We start from the raw sequence: 24,669 nt of genomic DNA, 5'->3' as shown, positions 1-24,669 counted from the left end.
GGATGGATGTAACGTGCTCTGCGTCGACTCTGTCCGCCGTCTCACTAGCCCCGACTGAGCTCCGGCCCGGTCCGAGGTAGGGCGCCGGTTGTGAGTGGCAGGAGTTTTTAGTGAGGTTCAACTCCCACATACCCCACCTGCCGCGCGGGTGGGGATCCGGCGATTTTCTCCTGTGGAAAAAAGAAAAAAAAAACCATCATCCAATAAAACACTTAAATTGATAATATTAGTTACGAATATTTTACAGTTTCCATGGTCGTGGATGGCCGTAATAAGCTGGACAGTTCTGATAATATCTATGAGTTCCGGTAAACACTTAACATCGGGTGGAACATGAGGTCGTTCACCCCTAAAAGTAATCTATGAAGCTTTTACGTAAATATTATAATTTGTCGATCGTCATGACAAAGGAAACATGATCCTGAATCTAAAGTAATCTATATTCGGAGTTGATGAATGAAATACTGAAATTGACATCCTGTGCACGAAAAACATTGGCAACGTATACCTACTGCGAGAAAAAAGAAAACAGAAATCTATACTAATCTTATATATAAAATTCTCGTGTCACAATGTTAGTTACCATACTCCTCTGAAACGGTTTGATCGAGTTTTAAGAAATTTTATATGTATGTTCAGTAGGTCTGAGAATCAGCTACTATCTATTTTTCATACCCCTAAGTGATAAGGGTTGTCCACCCCTGACGTTTATTTTTAATTTTTTGGACATATTTTTTTTGTTATAATGAGGCATTATGTGATTGAATGAGGTTTTTTTTTCTACACTAGAAATTCCCTAGAAATCTTATATATGGCAAAACAACGTTTGCCGGGTCAGCTAGTAATAATATATAAATCTACGGTGGTTTTTACGGATGTTCCGTTATAACTACTGAACCACGCATCCGATTGACTTGAAACTTGGTATCCATGTAGAAAATACATGTACTTAATGGATAAGCTAATATTTATATGAGTGCTGGACTCTCTAATAATAATGACAATAAATAATAATGTTAATTTTAAATGCGCAGCGAAGCGGGCGAGTACGGCTAGTGAGGGATAAATCTATATATTTTTGGAGTAGGGATGTCATGTCATCTGCTTGCTAATCGTCAGCAAATCTAATGACTTCTCGAATTCGATTAATAAATTCAGAACGTCAGTTTTTTATTAAACAACACATTAGAAAACATTTTCAAAATACGTATACAAATAAAATACAAAAAAGCATATCGCACATACGGTGCGATAACGACACTTATGCAAACTGTATAATTTTTCAGGATTCAACATCTTATTATATAATTCTTATATAGTTCTGATAGGCTATAGAAATAAAATGATAATATTTAAACTTTCTTTCTTTCTGGTCGTTCCCTCAATGCTGAGGATCGTGACTGTATGTCAATCTTCTCCACTCGGTCCGGTTCTGCGCCATATGAACCGCTCCTTGTATTTGTCCGAGAATTATGAGTTTCTCCAGGCTGTGCAATGAGGATCGCATTATGTGCCCAAAGAAACTCCGGATCCTTTCCTGGCACGTAATCAGCAGGCGCTTGGCGACCTCCAGCTCTTCGAGGATGGAGACATTGGTTCTCATAGCTGTCCAAGGAATGTGTAGCACAGCTTTCTCCAGCAATACATTTCAAAGGCCTCGATCTTTTTGTGTTCCTTTTTCCTGAGACACCCCGTACAGGAGGATAGAGAAGACCAACGTACGAACCAAACGCATCTTAGTTACTCGGCGAATATTATGGTCTTTCCAGATTTTATCGAGGCTAGTCATGGCACTTTTAGCCATATTTAAACTACAACATTAAATTTCATCAGTAAAAGCAAACATCTCTCTTGTCTCACTCCTCCTCCTCCTCCTCGAGTCGTGTTCCTCATGTCTGAGGGTCGTAACCACCATCACCCATGAGCTTCAATCTTAGGATCTTTTTCCACTTTCCCCTGTCCACGGCTTCATGCAGCGCGCTGTACACTAATAACTATTAAAAAATGTATTTTCTCCTACTCAGTTCAGTTTTAACAAAAATTGCATATGTGACTTGTGAGTGTGCGATATATACTATACACGTTCATCACGTGTGTCAACACGAACAAAATCGTATCATAAGAAATATAATAAAAAAAATTAAATGTATCCTTCGAATTAGCATGGAGCATTGTATTAAAATGCTTATTATCAATGCCACGTGAGAAATCCAACCGTGAATGTTCGGTGTAATGTCGCACGTGACCCGTGTATAAGAACCGGTCGAATTTTCGTACGATCGCGTTATGTAACGCGCCCATAATAATATTGTTGTTTTTAAATGTCAGTTGTCCGTCACGTATACAACTCTGTGAAGCATTAGAACGTCGGAAACACCAGAAGAATCGATGAACCAATCAAATGTATCTGGCGGTAGCCATTATGGAAAACAAGATATTTGACAGATGCCTGAATCTCGCTAACGACATTTCCAAGATAAGTTTACATATTATTGTATACAAGTTTCAAACAACAATTTCGCCCAATTGGTAGAAGATCTCTTTGTCGTACAACCTAAAGTATGTTTTATCATATTTTTGGATTGAAAAGACCAGAGCTCCAAATACAAAGCGATGAAGCTAAGATTTTCGTTACATTGTTTTTAATACAAGTGTACTTACCGGGCTGTACTGAAAAATAATAATTAATTATAAAGGTATACATAACTTTTATGTGACTTGAGTTTTTAGAATAATGACTGGTCCGGTTCTTTTTAATTATTCTCCATAACTAAACAGAAACGTTGGTCTTGTAGTGGCTAATGTTTATACTTTGGATTGAATTATAGACATTAAAACCTTCATGTTAATTCCGCCATATTGGATGCATGAGGTCAAATTTCGAATCATGCTTATAGGGTTGAACGTCAAAATTGGAAATAATTATGATGACATCGAGTCGTGCGGACTCAAAATAAGCCCTACTTGTGATAGTTGTATATTATTGCGGTTATATATATTAGGTATATTATTGGCGATTCGGGTAACACTGATGCTGTAGTTTGTGAATTGAACTAAGGAAAAACATAGAGATTGTATCTGACTGGCTCGATGGCACCGTAGTGAGTTCTCTTGATGCTGGGCTGAGGAGCGTCGGTTCGAGTCCCACATCGAGTTAAGAATCGTGCGTTGAACACGCGTAGATCTTTGCCTATGTGTTTACTATGCATGTATGTAGGAACGGAACGGTATGGATGAGTAGCAGATATGGAGCATGGTTGAATGAGAGAGATAGGAGATGTCGTAAGAAAGACGACGAATGAATGCGGAACACATAATTTTATGAGGAGGGTAGTTACCGGACGCGACGGCAGAGAGACATGGTGTAACTGTGACGCAAGACGTTTATATTTTAGTTAGGTATACTGGGTGTTAAGAGACCGCTTCCGAAAACAAAAATTTTGTACCTACAAAGTTGGAAATTTTGGGAGACGCAGTATCAGCGTCGCGCCCCCGTTGCGCGGCGCCGGAGTGCGTGTAAAAGAAACGCCGCGCCCGGGCGTTCGTTGAACCGAGCATCAGCTGTTTTTGATTTTGTGTTTCATTGCTGGTTTTTTTTTAAAGTAAAGTAACGTATTTTTTATGAAGTTATCGTTTCATTTAGCTGTACTAACATGACGGAGCGTAAATAATACTAATAAAACGTTTTAAAAATATGATTTAAAAAAAAATCAGGATCGATTTTATTTCCGTCCTATCATCAAAGGTGTCAATAGTACTATCGTCTGTCTTCGTTTTCAGAAGCAGTCTCCTAGCCCCCAGTATAGATAAAGAAAGACGTAATAAAAATCAAGTTTGTGTGAAGTCATCAACCGTTTCACTGACCCAACCTGAATAGAAAACCCCACATGTATTTATTTAAATTTATAAAAGTATAATATGTATATCAGTCTCAGATGTCTATACGGAAGGGAATTTTAGGTCGGGACTAAATGACCTTGTGTGATTTGATCTCGGGTTATTCATTAATAATCTATCTATCTATTTATATATGTATATAAAAATGAATTGCTGTTCGTTAGTCTCGCTAAAACTCGAGAACGGCTGGACCGATTTGGCTAATTTAGGTGTTGAATTATTTGTGGAAGTCCAGAGAAGGTTTAAAAGGTAGATAAATATGAAAATTCTCGAAATTAAATAAAAATAACAATTTTGTTATTCCTTTGATGTGTCCAGCCCGTCGGACGGATTCCTTTTGTTTTTTTTTTAAAGTTTATTTTATACAAAAGTTTCGGTCTTTTATTTATCGATTGAAGCACTACGAAGTCTGCCAGGTCAGCTAGTAGTATTATAAAATCGAAATAACTCTTAGTATTTTACACATTATTGACACAACACAACAATAAACAATGTTTAACAAATAAACACAAGTAACAATGATAAAACAGTCGGGTCATCGTCTACGTACAGACAATGATGCAGGTTAGTAAACATACATAATTGTGACTTGTGCACTGACACGTTAAACTATTGTATTCATTATTTTTTATCGCAAACAATTTGTTTACTGTTTGTTATAGTAATGGAATGCTTAGAATTAATAACAGATGTTTTGTTTTGCGTGAATCTTGACAACTTTAAACTAATGCATTTATTGTATTGAATGTCTATATCTTTGTCGATCTGTAACCTTGATGGGTTTTAGCAAATTACTTTAGGAAAGGCAAAGGTATCCATATCATACTATACAGCCTAATATGTTTTATAAATATTAATACTGAGCGAAATTAAATGATGTTAATTAAATGGTGGCTATTTACTGGGACTTTTTGAAGGATCCCGAGAAGCTACGTCTATCAGCTTTGTTTCTTCTCCCACTTTGTGCACTTTCACAGATGCTAAACAGTTAATTGATAAGCCAGCGTTATTACACATTTAAATCTAAAGGAACAGTACAACGGTTGCCCCATACTTCAAACCGAAACGAATTTTCACGGCAGAAATAGGCAGGTGGTGGTACTTACCCGTGCGGGCTCATAAGACGCTCTACCAATAGTTATTACGCAATATAAATTTTGCGTGTTTGATTTTTACACGATGTTATTCCTTTACCGTGGCAGTCAGTCGTGACATTTCCTAAGTACGTATTTCATTAGATGGCTTTCACGCGATCATTCGTAAGCGCGTGGCTTCCGCGTGGTGCCGACTCCGGGACAGCCCGAGCAGACTCCTGGCCGCGATAGGGTGTCGCTATTGCTGTCCTATACTGAGGCACTGGAATGAAGTCTATGTTGGCTCGAGACCAACCACGGTCAATGTAAAATAAATAAAATCTACTGCTTTTTTAAGATTTTGTATTACCAACACTTCATATGGAATTTAATTCTGTAATAAATTTATTATTATTATGTGTATTAAACAACTGCCTCGCCTGAGAAGACGGCAGGACACACTCCGGCGAGATGGGCAACAATCGGCCGGAGCGTTTGGGACTATTGGGCGAGAAACCGGCGAACTTTACGGGCATTGTCCAGCAAGACTGCTTTTGGCATTTGGGCCACCACCGACTTTTTATTGAGACCTATTATTATTATTATTATTAGAAAAATTGGTACCTGCTTGCGGGGTTCGAACAACGGTTCAGTCGCATCGCTCGGTACGAATGCACCCGGCGTCTTATCGTTTAGGCTACGATAGCTTTGAAATATTGGTGGTTCCTTCCCTCACAATAGTTAACCGTGGATTCACCAGTCAGCTTCATTGACTCTAAATCCAAGCTTGTACAATAAACTTATCTGTTGGTGAGTTCAAGTCGTATAGGGTTCATTAGCTAGCTCCCTTCTGATGCCTTTTTTCCACAGGAGAAAATCGCCGGATCCCCACCCACGTGGCAGGTGGGGTATGTGGGAGTTGAACCTCACTAAAAGCTCCTGGCGCTCACAGCCGGCGCACTACCCCGGACCGGGTCGGAGCCCAGTCGGGGTTATTGAGACGGCGCGACAGGGTTGACGCAAAACATATTACATCCATCCCGCCGTCCCTCAGACGCCGGACCGGCGGCCGCCGGTGACACGACCACCGGTCCCCTCGGTCGACGGGCCGAGAGCCCGCCTTGATGGCGCCGCGCTGCATCTTCCCCCGGAGCGGTCTATCATCACTCGGCTTCCTCTCTGCACAAAGCGGGTGGAGCCTGAAACTCTTAGGGGGCCGGGTCACGGACGGGACTCCGGTCCCGATCCCCTGCTCGGTGGCGGCGGATTTCTGTGAGGAGAGCTTTGCCCCATTAGCCCCACCGCCGCCGCCTCCTTCCGCGAGATGATGCACTTGCCCTTCGGTTGCCTTAGACCGCATTCGTCAGGCCTGCTGTTCACCACAACTTACAACGGGTGGGCGGATATCCACGCTCAACAGTGGGATGAGTAACTTGACGCTTTCACAGGAATCAAGCTATTTCGAAAAGGAGTTTTGTCAAACTACCTAGGTATTTTATTACGTAATAATATATTTTGGGCGCGAATCGTAATCTTTCGTATTTATAACACTAGCATAGATTAGGTATAATAAAATTATTGTACTGAATCTGCTCTATATATTTTTTTTCTACCTACCAATAACTTCGTGACATGACAAAAATTTAAGAATGATAACTAAAATTACGTTCTATTGCATCACACGATTTTGAAGGTAACCAAAGAAAATTAAATATGGCGACCCGGTTTAGGCTTGTGCAAATTTATTTTCGATCGGAAATGCGTTTTGTATTTAAAAATAGACCGTTTATCAAAGACACTTACGTTTATTTTTAGAACGATTGTGTCATTTTTATATGTCGTTTTGATTACTCAGTCTGTAATTTTGATAACGGTTTATTGTTTTTTTGTGGCTTTTTTTGTTTTGCGCAGTTTTATAATAATATTTCGATAAGGTTTGTTTGTTTTTCAAATGAAGCCGGATGTTTTTGTATTTCGCATGCACCGGAAAATTGGAGCTTAGTGCATCAATTAATATAGATTTTTTTTTTTTTTTCCACAGGAGAAAATCGCCGGATCCCCACCCGCGCGGCAGGTGGGGTATGTGGGAGTTGAACCTCACTAAAAACTCCTGCCGCTCACAACCGGCGCCCTACCTCGGACCGGGCCGGAGCCCTGTCGGGGCTATTGAAACGGCGGGACAGGGTTGACGCAGAGCACATTACATCCATCCCACCGTCCCACGGACGCCGGACCGGACAATTAATATAGATTAAAGTAAATTTGAATGTAATTTGATTATCCAATTCCACTATGCTGGAGTCATGGTCCAGACGGCTGGCCGATCCTTCGGCTGGTCGTAGGACCGTCGAGGCAATTCGCCCGGTTCTTGTGAACTGGGTGAATCGTGACAGAGGACGCCTCACTTTCCGGCTCACGCAGGTGCTCACTGGGCATGGTTGCTTCGGTGAGTTCCTGCACCGGATCGGAGCCGAGCCGACGGCAGAGTGCGACCATTGTGGTTGCGACTTGGACACGGCGGAGCACACGCTCGTCGCCTGCCCCGCATGGGAGGGGTGGCGCCGTGTCCTCGTCGCAAAAATAGGAAACGACTTGTCGTTGCCGAGTGTTGTGGCATCGATGCTCGGTGACGACGAGTCGTGGAAGGCGATGCTCGACTTCTGCGAGTGCACCATTTCGCAGAAGGAGGCGGCGGGGCGCGTGAGAGACGCACAGGCCCGCCGCCGTCGAGCGGGGGCCAGGGAGGCGCATATCGCCCAAGCCCTGGCCCTCTAAGTGTTTCGGGTCCCCTCACATGTCGGCCTGGGGACCGGCGAAGGGGGCCTAAGAAGACGACGTGCAAGCTGCTCTGCACGCGTTTTATTCATGAGCATCCGGGTGATGGAAGGCCGGCTATCCTCAACCCACGCTGGTTCTGACCCAGCGGGGTATTCCGTAGGATAGACCATTCTAACCGGCGCCATCTAGGCGGGCTTCGGATAACCTGCCGACCGAGAGGGCTGGTGGTCGTGGCGTCGACGACCGCCAGTCCGACGTCCCGAGGGGGAGGGTGATGGGAGAGATGTGCTCCGCACTAAACGCTTCACTTTCCCCCCTTTGCCTTTTCATGAGTTTTGTCTCATGCGAGGTTTGGAAATTGGTTGTTGAGAGACAGGAGGTTTTAGTCGGTTCGACTCCGACATGCCCCGCCCTCCATCCCCAGTGAAGGGCGGAAGTCCGGCGATTTCCTCCTGACAAAAAAAAAAATCCAATTCCACTAAATGTGTCGATTTATTTTTAAACATCTCAATTGCTGTAGTATTGATTTTTTTTAAGGGATTTTATGACCTGGTAACTAAGAGCTTTAAGTCAGGTCTTATTTTAATTTATATTCATATTTTTATGAAAAATGATATTATGGAGTGAAATGAAATGAAGATGATTAATTTGAGACATTAATCAACTGGGATGAAATTAAATGAAATGAAATGGGATGATATGGGATGAAATATAATCTCAGTAAAATAGTGGTCATTTACTAAGATTTTTACAGTGAACTTTTTGGAGGATCCCGAGAAGTTACGTCCAGCGGCTTTGTTTCATTTTCCCACATTTGTGCATTTTCACAGACATTAAACAGTAAACCACCGTTATTACACATTTAAACCTGAAGATACACTAAATAGACAAAATAAAACAAATCACACAACTTCACTCCTCGCGTTCCCGCCAAAAACTCCGCTGTAGTATTGAATTGAAATTATTAACCTAAAATTATAATTAATGCAACAGATCGCCCAATTTCCATCGGAAATGAGTCATCAGGTGGAATCGTACATACAAAAACAAGCGAAAGTACGTAACGCAGATAAGTATAATTTATTACAACATTAGGTAATTCCCCGATTACTAGAATGTCGTTTGAACTATTTCTTTTTTTTCTCGAAAATGTATCGAAATATATTACCTTAAAAACCTTTAATTAGAAAAGTGCTGATTTCGGGTTAGATGACTTACCTACTGGCTTTTTTATCTATGCTGATAGCCTTGAAAGGCTACATCAGCGTTACCCTAGCGCGTAGGTGAGCTCTCGGGCCTCAAACCAGGGGGTGTTGCTAAAACTAACCCTAGCAAGTGTCGGAAACGCGACCCACTGAGAAGATCCGGCGAGAAACTCAGTGGGCTGTGTCTATGGGTTAGCTCACTCACCGAACCCTTCGTTCGTTCGACAAGAAGTTACTGGCTGACTGCCTTTTTTCTTTTTCTTTTTCGGCCAGTGGGCCGAACCTCGTATGCTTTTTTATTTTTTTTATTACTTAGATGAATGGACGTGCTCGCAGCCCACCTGGTGTTAAGTGGTTACTGGAGCCCGTAGACATATACAACCTAAATGCCTCCACCCATAACCCACATTGAGATATGAATTCTAAAGTCTCAGTATAGTTACAACGGCTGCCCCACCCTTCAAACCGAAACGCATTACTGCTTCACGGCAGAAATAGGCAGGGCGGTGGTATCTACCAGCGCGGACTCACAAGAGGTCCTACCACCAGTCAAAAATATAAGGTATCCGCACCTAAGTCCTAAGTTCAGGGCGGCGAGTTGATTTCCTCCAGCCACCAAAGAGAGATACGATGGTCGTTGCGCCAATCTACCATTCTGACGTAGATTGATTGTATCCCTCCTTCCATGTCGAGATTGCTGGTGAAATTCGCTTTTTTATGTCTAATATAGCTATGACGATCACGTCGAGAGAAGAATGACTGCCAATTTTAACCTTAATATGACGTCATATGTGGTGGTGAGTATATATCTGACTGACTCGGTAGTGCAATGTCCCTAACTGTTACGCCGAGGGTCGCCAGATCGAGCAAACATTGTCTGATGAACAGGTTTGTTTGCTCTTTGTCCGGCTGCTTATTATTTATATATGTATATATTTAAACATATATGAATATGTTTATCAGTCTCTGGTAACCATAAAAGAGGAAATCTAATTTAAGGCTGGATGATCGTGATTTGTTCCCAGTTATTATTATTATTATTATAATGTACTAGCTAACCCGGCAGACTTCGTAGTGCCTCAATCGATAAAAAATAAAATACCAAAACTTTTGTATAAAATAAAATTTAAAACAAACAAAAGGAATCCGTCCGACGGGGGACACATTAAAGGAAAAACAAAATTGTTATTTTTATTTCATTCCGAGCATTTTCATATTTATCTACCTTTTAAACCTTCTCTGGACTTCCACAAATAATTCAAGACCAAAATTAGCCAAATCGGTCCAGCCGTTCTCAAGTTTTAGCGAGACTAACGAACAGCAATTAATTTTTATATATTATATAGATTAAACACTGCCTCGTCTGGGAAGACGGCAGGACACACTCCGGCGAAGTGGGCAACAATCGGCCGGAGCGTTAGGGACTATTGGGAGAGAAACCGGCGAACTATACGGGCATTGTCGAGCAAGACTGCTTTTTGCATTTGGGCCACCACCGACTTTTTGTTGAGACCAAGCCTCTCGAGATGTTTTGAGAGGCTTTTAGGGACCAAACGATTCACCATTCATTATTATTATTATTATATGTAAAAAATATGATGCTTATCAAAATCGATGCCTAGATTAATTCTCAAAGCAATCGAGACTGTAATCTGTCTCAAGATGGCCATTGTCGTGGTGTGTGTGTGCGCCCCGGAACTCACTTAATACGATCATTGCTACGTCATGTACTTTTGCTATTAACAAAAGCCAAATGGGATGCGACGGCGACGTAATGAAAAAAAAAACCCCCAGAATTTCGTGTGCCATAATTTTTCGTCGTAATAAAGTTATGCTCAATAACTTACGGAACGTCACACGGATGACGTCAGAGATCCTCGGATTGTTTTCGATGTCGTCACAAGGTTCTGTGAAATCATTACAGTTTATACCTGACGTACAGGTTACATGTTTTTTATTAGCGAATATTTTAATGATGATTTTGTTATGTCGCTTTATCCGCGATCGTAATCTGGTTTAGAAGGTTTTGAATGGTGAGTTAAAGGAAATTTATAGCAATAATAAAACGCTTTGGTGAAACATTTGAAAATTCCCAGTGCCATAAAAACTAGAAAAATAATAATGACATAACCTTTTATAAAAAATACTGAAGATTGTTATTGATTGATACGCGATCTCAATTTAGAAGATAAATGTACGCGTTGACATTTACTAAACAATTCTGATGCCTTTTATATCCGATCTGTTGGTAGATTTTGCGAAGCACTGCTCTTGCTAGGGCCAGTGTTAGCAACACTCCCGGTTAGAGCCCCGTGAGCTCACCTACACATCAAGGAGAAGCTGAAATAGCCTCTCAAGGCTATCAGCATAGGTAGGGGAAAAAATAGTTTTGTTTTTTTTATGTTTGAGAGATTACTGGTGGCCCGAAGGCCTTTCCAGTTTCACCAGGACAGGTGGGCGAGCAAAGGCTCAGCCAGGAGGGGTGGGATTTGCTAACAGCTGCCCGAGCGCCTCCGAAGGAGACCTAACAACTCAAGAGCAATTGCTTCGCGAATGAATCTACTACCGGATCGGAATCGCGACCCGCTGAGAAGATCCGGCGAGAAACTCAGCGGGCTGATGCATGGGTTAGGTTGCACGTCGACCTCTTTGTTGAGTTCGACGAGTACGGTTACTGGGGTCTCTAAGCCTGCTCCTAGTATTATAGCTGAAGGCGTCTAACGCAAAGGTTATTGGATCTGATGGATCCGTAAGGACGTGTCTAAGGGGCGTCGACGGTGACTGGCTCCTGCATGATCAGGATTTGGGGAAAAATTTTGTTGTAATTACGACTGAACGCCCAGATGTCCTACCGACATTTCAAACGAAGATAAGCTTACGTGTCCTTGTTTTTCAATTTATACAAATAACTCGTTATATATACATATAACCTGCTATTTTTATCTTTCTTACGAGAAAAAAAAACATAATTTTAGCAAATAAACAACAACAAAAAATGGTTATCATCGTCTTTGCAATATTTAAATTGAACACAATTTAAATTTCCACAAACAGTATGATGTAACAGAACCGGAAATACCGAAGTCGTCTTATAATTTTCAGTCTTAAATTTAATAAACATAAAGTATAAATTTATATGACAATTTCATTGGGATTAAAATTATTAGACAACACAATTTATGTTGAAGTTTTCTTAGAAGTTTATTTTCGCGCCTTTTTTAAAGAGATTGAGTCATCTGTCAAATCAACATGACTGTCACATGCCAAAACATTTTAGATCGAAATTAAGTTAGAATTTACGGAACCTGCTTTTTAGTCTTGATACGTAATAAGGTTTACTTTTTTTGGCCCTACAGGCGCAGTGGAGTGCATACTTGATCTTAAGCACGCCCCTCGCGAGCCCAATCAGTTTGAGGAGCTGATCCCGTAAGCTGCCTTTAGGCTGTTAACAATTACTAGTGGTCCTTCAGTAGTCGAAATTCGACTATAATTAATTGAAATTATAAGTTTGAACATTATTATGGTTCTATTGTCAAAGACTATTATACTTCTAATCACAGATTTCGCCGAGCCTACACTATAGACATAATATAACAAGACAAACAATATTAATCTATTCTCAATTTGACCACAGACTTTAAACAATAACAAAAGTTTGACAATGAACATAGAGTATACAATGAACATAGAGTATATTTATATACCTATGTGTTGTGTCGAATACATGTTAGGGTGTATAATGTTTTTTTTATATTTATTTAATGTATATTTTATGCATAATTTAAAACAATATTAACATTCCGCGCTCCTTTTGTATATTCTCTATAAGTGTAGGAAATTTCATACTCCTGCGTTCGCGCAATTTTCCTAAAAAGGGGTACAAAGTTTTTGTTTCACGTATTAATGTATAGATTAACGATATAATATATATATGTATGTACATAGCTTTGTTCTCTTTTTCCTGTAAAGAGGATTTTCCTTAAACGTTATTTATTTCTTATCTCACTTTTTTATATTTACATTTAAGCCGCAGTGATAATTGCAATTAATAATAATTGTTGGCGTTAAATTATGTTTATTATCACATATTAGTAATACAATTATTGGAAACTGGATAAAAAACAGAAGCGCACGTAATAAGGGACTTTCAGTGAAACACGTGTCATTGCAATATTATTAAAAAATACTTTTACGGTTTGATCTTTAAATATTTTTTTAAAATCTGAATTTAAACTGTAAAAGCACGTTTAATTATGAAAATCGAAGAAAATATTGTACCATAATATTATTAATATGCTACTTTTAAACAGTATTGTTAGTTTTGTAAATTCAAAAGGATATTAGGAACACTAATCACGTATTTGTTTAAAATAGGTGAAGTAAAAAGAGTGTACATGTATGACAGTAATATAAGTTATAAAATATTATAATATATTTTATAACCTATATTATATTTATAATATATTTGTTTTATTATTATTATTAGATTTTTTTGTTTGGGAAAAGCTGGTCTAAAGACATAAAATTAACTTAAGCGACTGTTTACCAGCAATTTAATTTTTTCAACGGAGATAAAACCGGTTTTCTATAGCACTACGAACCACAAGAACTGCCATCAACGGATGACGTAACAAAACGATTACATAAAGACGGTTAAATATTATCGATGTACTACTAAAGCGATTGACTGCGTCATTGACATTGGCGGACGAAGATCGCGGGCGACAGTGTACTATTTGGCGCCGGTTCGCTGTGACTCATACGGTTTTAGTCGAAACTGATGAGATTTTCGCGTGAATCAAAGAATGTGAACACAACATTGACTGTCCAAGACTTTGTGAGTCATTTACTTTCATGTTTCAAGTTGTGAGCTATTGAATTAATAGTATGAGAGCATTTTTATATATACATACGTATTTCTGAAGCCGTAAAGGAATGATATAGTATAACAAAAATTAAATTTTCCAAATTATTATTAAAGTTTACCTAATCTCCGTTTGTAAAGGAATTAGAACTCAATTAAGTTTTTTTTTTATTGCTTAGGTGGGTGGACGAGCTCACAGTCTACCTGGTGTTAAGTAGTTACTGGAGCCCATAGACATCTACAACGTAAATGCGCCACCCACCTTGAGATATAAGTTCTAAGGTCTCAGTATAGTTACAACGGCTACCCCACCCTTCAAACGGAAATGCATTATTGCTTCACGGCAGAAATAGGCAGGGTGGTGGTACCCACCCACGCGGACTCCTACCACCAGTATTTTTATTTAAAGTGGAAAACTTAAGTGAAATTAATTTATTTAGAGTGGAAAACATCCGTCTTATATATTTTAGAAGGTGATGGAAAAAAATCGATTCCGTGTGAGTCATCGGCTAGCTTAGTAGACACATCAGGTGCCGGAAGGTGACTTGAAGTTTCTTGGTGCAAACTCACTAACGGCTTAAAGCCATCGTCACGGGCCACCTGGTATTAAATGATCACCGGAGTCCATAGACATCAGCACCGTAATTATCGTCAACTAGCTTGAGACATGAGTTCTAAGTTTCAACTGTAAAGCCGAAACGCATTACTGCTTCACGGCAGAAATAGGCAGGACGGTGGTGCCTACTTTGGGGGCTTGCAAGACGCCTCACCAGCACTTACTCTTGTGCTAAATTTATTCACGGAGCGTTTCTTGAGATTGCGTATCCAAAGCTCTTGAATAAGCTTCGTTAAGTTGCTGTTAAGTTAAGCTTAGCGATTGTAAGTTTACACCTAAAGCATATTATTCATTGAAGAAAACTAATGCCCATACTATCAGTACTATTCCATTCCGATAAATTCATGATAACGGTCGCTATGTGTGACAAATTTAATATAAGCATGTATCTATTTATGTTTTAATAATTATCAGAATTCAAAACGAATCCCCTAAATATATTTTGAATTTTAAATTAAATCAAATGTTAATTGAACTTAGGAGATGTATGGAAATGGTAGTGCAAGGTAGAGGGGGAAGAGGTCGACCGAAGAAGACATGGATGGAGTGTGTGAATGACGATATGAGAGAGAGAGGAGTGAGTGTTGAGATGACGGCTGATAGAAGAGAATGGAAGAGAAAAATTAGCTGTGCCGACCCCACATAGTGGGATAAGGTGGAGAAAAAGAGAAGAGTTAATTGAACTTCAAATCAGCTTTATCCTCGTTGTTCATATGGGGATATTCCCTAAATTAATATATAAAAAAAATATTATGTTATCAAATGTATAAAATATAACTTTGCTATGAATGTGTACAGAGATTGGTGTGTACTAGGAAAAGCGAATTCAATATTTTTAACTGTTCAAACTTTCTAAAATTTAGCCACACTAGATTCCACGACGTATGGCTACTTGGCCTAAAGCTGAGTCCCGCGATGCTACCCGCGTTTATTGTCGTACCGCGAGAGACGCCGCGGGACGAAGCTAGTCTAAAAAAAGTTACTCCTTATATCATCAGCTACCTATTAGTGAAAGTCTCGTCAAAATTGGTCCAGCCGTTCCAGAGATTAGCCGGAACAAACAGACAGACAGACAAAATTGTAAAAAATGTTATTTTGGTGCATGTACCGCATTTAAATTCATAATATGCATATAGAAAAAAGCGGTTATTTCAATATTACAAACAGACATTCCAATTTTATTTATATGTATACATAAATAATTGATTATACATATAAATATATAACTGACATTTCTGGAACTCAGAAATATTATCCGTTTACATCAGTGACGTCATTTGGGGGTCCAAATGCACGATCATCTAATTATAAATCGAACTAATAAGGAAAGATGACATTGCGCGAGGTGGTTGACTCGAGAAAAATGCTATAAGTATTAGATTACTTGTTTATTGTTATCATAAACGGCTTTCTGCCCTAGGTACCGAGACGAAACTTTCTTAAAGTTTTGCTCGTAACTTTTCACAATCAAACCGTTATTATTATTATTATTAATGAAACCCGCAAAATTATAATTTGCGTAATTACTGGTGGTAGGACCTCTTGGGAGTCCGCACGGGTAAGTACCACCACCCCGCCTATATCCGCCGTGAAGCAGTAATGCGTCGCATCGACAAATAATGAATTCGGATAAGATATATTAGAAAAAAAAAACCTAGCATCGCTAAAATAATATCAATGAAATATTACGAAATATTATTGCATGTTATCGCTGGAAACGATAGTGGATATTTGTCGATTTGTCATCGTTTGTTTTGAGGTGGAATAATATAATGTTATATATAATATATATATTGAGCTTCATATCAAAGCCAGACTTTCCACTATATGCCTTCGTAGGGTGCTGGAATTCTTCGGACATATTGCTCGTAAAGAGGGTCACAATCTTGAACAGCTGATGGTGACAGGAAAGGTAGATGGCAAACGTCCCAGAGGAGGCAGTCCCACGAGATGATCGGACCAAATACGATCTTCTCTAAGCATCAATTTCCACAATGCCCTTCATGAAGCTAAGGATCGCAGCAGATGGAGGGAAATCGTACGGGAGAAACTGATGCAGCGGGGGAGTCTCGACCCTCAGTAATGAGGAAAACGACGCGAGGAGGAGGAAAATAATGTTAATCTATCGTGAGTGTGCTTTGAATTTTGCTACAGTAGGTTTTTATCATGTCACGAAATTGTTTTATTTTTAATTGTAGTTTTAATTAAAAAAACAAAAATTACGTCACCTGTTTTTTTTTTCTTAAATGGGTGGACGGCCCATCTGGTGTTAAGTGGTTACTGGAGCCCATGGACATCTACAACGTAAATGCGCCACCCACTTTGAGATATAAGTTCTAAGATCTCAGTATAGTTACAACGGCTGCCCTACCCTTCAAATCGAAACGCATTACTGCTTCACGGCAGAAATAGGCAAGGCGGTGGTACCTACCCGCGCGGACTCACAAGAGGTCCTACCACCAGGAAAAAAGTTATCATGATTGCAAATTAATTTGGATAATGTACATAATTGTAATTGCTTATCAGGTGACTGTGGAATTACCTCAAAGAAAACGCGGCAGAACCAAAATTTTAAGAGCAGGGTTGTCAACAGTTTTCGGCGCGCACTGCGGTACCGTAGGTCTGGTGTAGCCGGTGTGGTGGAGCTCGATGGGGTTTAGTCGGTAGTCGTTCTGCGGGGCAAGTGCTTCGCGCGCCTTTTTAAAGGCGTAGTCTCCTGCGAGGGGTTCGGGGAGGTGGAGGACCTTGGCCCTCCTCGTCCCCCTCTTCCTCTCAGGAGGCGCCGGAGTCCGACATAACCCGGTTCGTTTACCCCCCCGGACCGGGTGGGTATCCGTAAATGGATTCACTAGCGTTAAAAAAAATATTCGAATGTAGTATATCATTTAGTAACAATGTGAAGGCAGATGAGTTGTCACTTATCTCAAGCGTGTCTTTGAATACTTTTGACAGATTGTCAGGATTCGTGATTACATTGAAATGTTGACGCTTGGCGGTAGGTTGCTCATATTATTATAAGATTCGCACCGCACCCATATACTAACCTAACCTCCTACTGCGCCTGTTCAGTGTAATAAAGAGACCCGATATTTGCAGTTTACCTAGACTATAATATTTGTACAATAAAAAAAATTAGATAAAAAAAACGAAAGTTTACTAATTCTTCGCGACTAGGGTTGGCGATATCTCCCGTAAATCGATTTTAGTCGTAGTTTAGTCCTAACAGAATTAATTCAAAAAGTTTCAAGTTGCGGAATATCGATTTCAAGAATCGATATTCGTCGAATTTTCAATAATTTTATATGAGGAAAACAAAAAACAAAAAAACGAGTTAATCACGTCACACAAAAGTCAATCAGGACGCAAATGATGCAATATCAATGAACTTAACGCCATCCGCAGAGCATTTTCAGACACATAAAAAAATACATTGTTTCTTTTATCTGTCGTGATAATAGGAAGGGAACCGAACTGAATCTATCTATTTTGTAATTATTTAGGTGACACATTATTACTTGTGTTTGGGTGTACCTAATCAATTATAAATTGTTTTACAGTAATGCATGCATCCAATACTAATTTTCTATCTGAGATTGATTCATGCATTACTATTGTTTGTTTTTAATTGCTTAGAAGGGTAGACGAGCTCACGCCCTCCTAGTGTTAAGTGGGCACCTGAGCCTCACTAAGCATCAACTACTTTAATATTAGTTTTTACAATACAACGGCTGATCTACCCTTCGATATGCACAAGACGTTCTACCAGCAAGTAAAACGTCGTCACTACTGTTTGTGACATTTTGGGCTGATTATTTAACGCGCCGGCTTACAGGACTGTGTTCGCGCGTCAGCTATCAATGACCAAGAAAAACTGTAAAGTATACGAATCGTCGGTAATAATGTAACGTCAATAAAAAATACGAGATTAAACCGTAAAAGTACGTTTAATGATGTCTACAAGTTTACTAATATGAAATAGCTGATTGGTATCTTAAATGCTAAAAACATTTGTTCCGTTAATACTGTTTTTCTTTTTCCCACCTAAAGCTATTTCAGCTTCGCCTTGACATGTATGTGAGCTCGGATGTTGCTAACATTGGCTCTAGCAGGAGCAGTGCTTCGCAGAATCTACCACCGGATCGGAATACGCGACCCACTGAGGAGATCCGGCGAGTAACTCGGTGGGCTGTGTCTATGGGTTAATTTACTCGTCGAGCCCTTCGTCGCAAGTGACGGGTTCGGCGAGGACGGTGACCGGTGATTGCTTAAACATTAAGCCACCGTTGTATCAGCTATTCTCGCGCCTAAAGCAATCGTTTCTTTAGAAGCACAGGATTGCTTTTGTTCTTGGGCCACATCAGGGTTCTCCTATATGGATTGGATTATTTTGGGCCCCGAATTGGGTGCCTCCTTCATTATACTTTAAAGTCGGTTAAAGCATTTAATGAGCTCCCGATATACCCGCTCTGTTGTCTAGTTACAATCATGGCTCCCGAAATAGCCGAAATATCGAGAAGTCATTAAAAATAAAAATTGTGGGAAGAGCTCGCTCAATAAGAAACATATTATTTTGTTAACAAAATATTTCTACGAATTTGTCGTCGACATGTTTTCCCTATGAACTGCGCATCGACTAAAATCGATCACAACAAAAATAACAATTCGCACGAATTCTCACCCGCCGATAACAAATCATTGATAAGGACGGAATTGTTTTTTTTTTTTTTTTTTTCGTCAAATGCAAACGATATTTGCTACTTATTATGCGTGTTAGTTTTATCGAAATTTTACATACAATTATAACAACAAATATAAAATTACGTACTGGTTACGTAAGCCAGTTACAGGCGTGTACAGCAATCTCTTATAACACACTTATGACATGTTACAGCTATTTTAAAAACAACGGAAAAATAGATTAAATTTAAATGTTATATTATATGTTATGTTATGATAAATGACTCCTCGCGGTCACTCGATTACATTTCGACTTTTTTATGATTGAACGATTATTGGTGGCCCGGAAGCCTTTCCAGTTTTACCAGGACTGGTGGGCGAGCAATGGCTCAGCCAGGAGGGGTGGGATTACCAAACGGGTTGCCTTTATTGTTTCGATCGTTCGTTACCACGAAAAATGTTAAGTATTGAATGATAATCAAATACCTAGTCAGGTCATAAATTCTGTCACATGTTTAATGTAAAATAATTGAAACAAGTTTATTCATTATGTAACCATTCATATACAAAAATGAACTTAACAAAACATAGATTCTTATGACACTAAAGTTTATTCAAAATGACCTCCGTGATTTTGAATACAGGCCTTCAATCTGCGCGGCCAGTCGTCTATCGCAGCATTCTAAAAGAAAAGTTTTTACTGTGTGACAATACTTATGACCTGACTAGTTATAATATGAACCGTAAAATTACAATTGAAGACTTGAGTGGATGAAGGGGCTAAGTACCATTTTTAAGATTTTTGAGTTTTTACATTGAATGAAGGTGTTATTTTTTTTTTTTTATTGCTTAGATGGGTGGACGATCTCACAGCCCACCTGGTGTTAAGTGGTTACTCGAGCCCATAGACATCTACAACGGCTGTCCCACCCTTCAAACCGAAACGCATTACTGCTTTAAGACAGATATAAGTAGGGTGCTAGTACCTACCCGTGCGAACTCTCAAGAGGTCCTACCATCAGTACAAAGTTATGTGCCTATAAACCATAATAGACCTTAAAAACTCCGGGCTTAACGACTTTTTTTTTTTATTGCTTAGCTTAGCTTAGAAATTGTATTTGATGAAGGAGTTATATACGAAGAAAAACTACAAGTAATAAAAGTTTGTTGCCCTTTTTCTCAAAATTAACAAATTGTATGTATCAATCATATCGATGCCTGCAATATTTTTTTTTATTTTTTTTTTATTGCTTAGATGTGTGGACGAGCTCACAGCCCACGTGGTGTTAAGTGGTTACTGGAGCCCATAGACATCTACAACGTAAATGCGCCACACACCTTGAGATATAGTTCTAAGGTCTCAGTATTGTTACAACGGCTGCCCCACCCTTCAAGCCGAAACGCATTACTGCTTCACGGCAGAAATAGGCGGGACGGTGGTACCTACCCGTGCGGACTCACAAGAGGTCCTACCACCAGTAATTACGCAAATTATAATTTTGCGGGTTTGATTTTTATTACACGATGTTATTCCTTCACCGTGGAAGTCAATCGTGAACATTTGTTAAGTACGTATTTCATTAGAAAAATTGGTACCCGCCTGCGAGATTCGAACACCGGTGCATCGCTCGATACGAATGCACCGGACTTCTTATCCTTTAGGCCACGACAACACACGTAAACACTACTCTAACTCAAAATTTTGAAATTTTCGTTTTTCACGCAAATCGCTTCACTATTTTTAAAGTATTACAAATCATTATTGATGGGGTTCGAAGCAAGAGTAAATCAGCTAGTTACACAAGAAAAAGCCATAAATATATCTGCAATAATAAAGATTTTATCAACTTTTTTCGTTTAAACGCTCCTCTTGTAAACCTACGAATTTGGAGTTAGCGTAGTGTTCATTGGAGGCATCGATATTATCCCCTTCATCCACTCATGTCTTCAATTACTCATTGGTCTGGTTTTCTAATCACTAAATCATATACATACATACGTCTAGTTCTACCAAGTATGTATTCGCATTGTATGGTTAAATATTAGAAGATTTCAGTTTGTTTTATCTTGAAAGTCGAGATAAAATCTAATAGAAAGTGGGTCATTGATGTATTAGTGGCGTTAAACATAATATGTAGATATGAGAGAGTATTTAGTTGCACGCCAAAATATAATACGCATTGAATATCTTAGTTAATACAACGCAATCTTGTTGTTTAATTTTTTTTTATTGCTTATATGGGTGGACGAGCTCACAGCCCACCTGGTGTTAAGTAATTACCGGAGCCCATAGATATCTACAATGTAAATGTCGCCACTTACCTTGAGATATAAGTTCTAAGGTCTAAGTATAGTAACAACGGCCCCACCCTTCAAACCGAAACGCATTACTACTTCACGGCAGTAATAGGCAGGGTGGTGGTACCTACCTGCGCGGACTCACAAGAAGTCCTTCCACCAGTAAATTTATTTATTTATGAATTATCAATTTATTTATTTGTTTCATTTATTTCAGATTTTGCGTCCACATTACATTCATTATCAATAACATTTCATATAAAATATCAATTTTTTTTTATCGCCCTTGTAGGCAGACGAGCATACGGCACACCTGATGGTGAGTGGTTACCGTCGCCCATGGACTTCAGCAATGCCAGGTGCAGAGCCAAGCCGCTGCCTACAATAACTACAATTTCGGAACAAAATAAAAATAATAATAAAACGAAAAATAAAAATGAATGTCAAAACTACTTTAACCTAAAGGCTTATTTGCATCCAGAGTGCTCAACATGCTTATTTAATCACTGATAGAACAATGTTAGAGTGCGCTGCTAAAAAAAATTAAAATATATAAATTCGCATACAATTTTTCGTTTTTCCTAAACACGACTACAAAACATTTAAATGCTAATTGCTTTTTTTTTAATAATCAGAATGGAGGTAGCATGTGTATAAATTCGCGTGCTCGGTACACGTGCGCAGACGCAACACGTGACCCATTACGTAATCCTCAAGGTCACGTTACGTAATCGATACTATATAGCCAATTAGTGCGGATTCAAACTGTACCCAACGTCGGTGGTCAATGTCAAGGCGGCCAGTAAGCGTTTTAAATGTTAGCTAATTTATATTTTTTATGTTATGTTTAATTGTCGCTGGGTCTGTCAGTTTCCCGCGATTTCGATCTTGAAGTAAATATTACAAAAGAAAGCTTAGCTTTAGTATAAATTTGAATCTAAATAGTATATGTTTTAAAATGCAAAAAAAAAAGTGTGGCGTGTACCCATCATAGAACATAAGATATTTGACAGATGCCTGAATTTCGCTTACGACATTTTCAAGATAAGCTTGCTTAAATACAAGTGGTGGTAGGACCTCTTTTTATTACTGGTGGTAGGACCTCTTGTGAGTCCGCAGGGGTAGGTACCACCACCCTGCCTATTTCTGCCGTGAAGCAGTAATGCGTTTCGGTTTGAAGGGTGGGGCAGCCGTTGTAACTATAATTGAGACCTTAAAACTTATATCTCACGGTGGGTGGCGCATTTACGTTGTAGATGTCTATGGGCTCCAGTAACCACTTAACATCAGGTGGGCTGCGAGCTCGTTGACTCATCTAAGCAATAAAAAAAAAAGTTTGAACAATAACATTCGGACCGTCGGTCTACCGAGCAATATTACCCGCTCGGTTGAAGATCTTCCCTCCGTTGTTAAATCCCAAAAACGTACCATTGTAATGAATGAAATGAATAATTTATAATGTTAATTTTAAATGCTCACCGAAGCGGACGGGTACAGCGAGCAATTTATATGGGTGTTGACATACGTACGTATGCTAGCTTGCTATTGAAAGGCTGTGCTTGGAGTTTTCCTGTAGTAGAATCCGGAACAAGTTGATTCGACAGAGAATCTAAGTTATCGACATACCACAGCTGATTAGTAAGCTGAAGTGGCAAAGGGCTGGCCTTATTAGTCAGAGAACCGATAGCCGTTGCGGTAAACGTGTTCTTGAGTGGAGACCGCGTATTGGCCAGATAGTACAGAATGCCCTCAGGCTCGGTGGAGTGACGATGCAGGGTGGCTAGCAAGAGCTACATGTGAGAAGCCGAGGGTCATGTTCTTTGGCATGCAGTTGAAGAGGCCTATGTCCAGGAGAGGACTGCTATGGGCTAATGATGATGATGATGATACGTATGTTCGAAGATTATCTTCAATTAGCTGGTATTCCCAATCTTCCCGGTTAAACCCGTCACATTTTTTGTAGAGTTTGGCTTATTTATTTTAGCATGGAAATATTAAACGCCGCGATACTTTCACGAGCCAGGAGAAAGGTCCTAGCAGCTCGAGGGCAGTTGTTTCGCGAATGCGTCTACTACCGGATCAGGATCGCGACCGCTGAGAAAATCCAGTGAGAATCGTAGCGGACTGTAGTTATGGGTTTCAAGACTCAAGTCGAACTCTTTGACCAGTTCCAGCAGTACGATTACCAGTGTCCCAATGCCTGCCGCTAGTGCTAGAGTTGCAGACTAGGATGAATCGGTTGGGCTTATTCGCAAGTCCATCCGAGTCCAAGTACTACAACAATATGCACAATTATGAAAGTGGAGTTTATATGAAGATATTTTCCACTAATAAACAAATTTATTTTTATGTTTTATTAAACGTATTTTATACTCGAATATATTTTACATAGATCTCATTTGGTTTTTCTATGAGGAAGAAATGGAATGGGTTTTTACATTTACGAATTTAAAATTTCAGGAAAATAACCGTGTGCTCACTTTATCAGAAGGCTCAATGACACTTAGATGGATCTATGCTCGAAGTTCCCCAGCAGGATTGAATCTGGAATGAAAAATTTCGCCGGAGAGCTATGCTAACTGACATAACCCGAAGGGTTGCGAGGTTGAATTGGCAGTGGGCAGGTCATTTTGCTCGAAGAACAGGTAGGCATTGGGGCCAAAAAGTCCTTTAGTGGCGATCGCGTATCGGAAGAAGCAATGTGAGTAGGCTCTGGAATCCACTGGAAATGGGCTGCGTAGGATCACTCAGTGTGGGCTGGTGTCAGGATGTCTGTGGGCTGGTGATGAAATGAGTGTTAAAAGGGAATGCCCATTTCAGGCCCAAAGCGGACAATAGATTAGAGAAAAAATACTTAGTGCATTAGTTTTGTCATAAATAAATATGCATTTATTTTGTTCCAAATGAGCGCCACTACAGTTTCCAATAAGTAGATTAAAAAAAGTAACTTTATTGAAAAAACAAGGGTTTTGATTTTTGCGGGAAAAATATAGCCAGCATCAAAACCTTTTACGTATTAAGTAAACATTTTAAGTATATAAATAAATCATTTTAAGTATTATCATTAATCAATCGATTATAAGCGCATAAAATAACATCAAAGACATACCCATTGGACTTTAACTTGTAAGTATACTTGAGACCTTAGAACTTATATCTCGAGGTGGGTGGCGTATTTACGTTGTAGATGTCTGTGGGCTCCAGTAACCACTTAACACCAGGTTGGCTGTGAGCTCGTCCACCCTTCTAAGCAATAAAAAA

The 24,669-nt window shown here is 39.5% G+C and overlaps 1 long non-coding RNA gene across 2 annotated transcripts; it reads left to right on the top strand.

Annotated features, from left to right (window-relative positions):
- The first annotated feature begins 13,505 nt into the window (after positions 1-13,505).
- LOC134201532 (uncharacterized) lies at positions 13,506-24,369 on the top strand. 2 transcript variants are annotated; one of them, XR_009976880.1, is made up of 3 exons: positions 13,506-13,790; positions 16,273-16,560; positions 23,869-24,369. It is a non-coding gene; the product is annotated as an uncharacterized LOC134201532 (long non-coding RNA). The 2 variants fall into 2 exon arrangements; XR_009976879.1 differs by lacking the exon at positions 23,869-24,369 and adding an exon at positions 16,960-17,884.
- Positions 24,370-24,669: the final 300 nt, after the last annotated feature.

This window comes from Bombyx mori, chromosome 27 (assembly GCF_030269925.1).
Source record: "Bombyx mori chromosome 27, ASM3026992v2".
In the NCBI taxonomy this organism is placed as follows: Eukaryota; Metazoa; Arthropoda; class Insecta; order Lepidoptera; family Bombycidae; genus Bombyx; species Bombyx mori.
This window is presented reverse-complemented; position numbering and strand designations above follow the sequence as displayed.